The sequence below is a fragment of the Rhea americana genome, unplaced genomic scaffold (assembly GCF_003343005.1).
Source record: "Rhea americana isolate MKP2758 unplaced genomic scaffold, rheAme1 scaffold_50, whole genome shotgun sequence".
Taxonomy (NCBI): domain Eukaryota; kingdom Metazoa; phylum Chordata; class Aves; order Rheiformes; family Rheidae; genus Rhea; species Rhea americana.
The window spans coordinates 5,515,588-5,516,552 of NW_028186646.1; positions in this window are offsets into that span (position 1 = coordinate 5,515,588).

Below are 965 nucleotides of genomic sequence, written 5' to 3' on the forward strand. Positions count from 1 at the left end.
CCCGAAGGCGAATGGGGGAGGGAGGGGTTTCATAATGGGGCCTAGTTTAAGAAGAAGGCGGCGAAGGGAGGAAACGAGAAGGTGGGGGGGGGGGATCCTCTAAGCTTTAATTTTAATTCTCCTGCCTTTATTTATCTGATTTGTGGCCAGATGGTGGTGAAGCAAGGAAACCCTTTGTGCAAACGGAGCGCACATGTGAAAAGTGCTTCTGTAATGTAATCATTGAGACCGGAAGGGTTCATACTGTGTCTGAAAGGAGACAATAGAGACGGGATATATCAACATTGCAGAAATCGAGTTCATTTGCGATGCAGCCCCTTTGACTATGGTTGTCATGAAAACTTCCTACTTTGATCAGCAGAGGGTGGAGAGAAGAGCCCTTCCGCGGGGCCCCGGGGCGGCCGCGGCGCACTTGGCTCCCCTTCCCGCCCCTTTCCGCAGGGCGCAACGGGGAGAGGAGCATCTCCCGCACCTTGACCCGCCCGGACGGGGGGCACCCAGTTTTGTTCCTCCGGTTCCCCCCGCCCCGCCGCCGCTGCCGCCCCCCGGGCCGGGGCGCCGGCTCCCTCCCCGGGAGAAGTCCGGGTCCCGGCTGGCCTGAGCCCCACCAGCTGGTTTGGGCAATATAATGCAAGGGAAAAAAAAAAAAAAAAGAAAAAAAACGAAACCCAAACCTCAATTTCTGCCTCCGCTAGGTTCCTTTAGCAAAGCCAGCGAGCTGCGGGACGGCGGTGCCGGGAAGCGGGGCTGGCACCGGAGCGCCCGGCGGCTGCAGGCGGACCCGCGCGGCGGCGAAGGACCTCGGGAGGTTTCCTCCTGGGCAGGAGGAGAAAAGCTGCGCCAGGCTTTAAAAAAAACACTTTTTTTTTTTAATCTGATGCTTACAAACCTTTGAAATCTGCGGTAAGCCAGTGTTGGACGTCGGTAACGCTTTCCCTCGAGGAGAGGGGTGGGCTAGCCCGTCC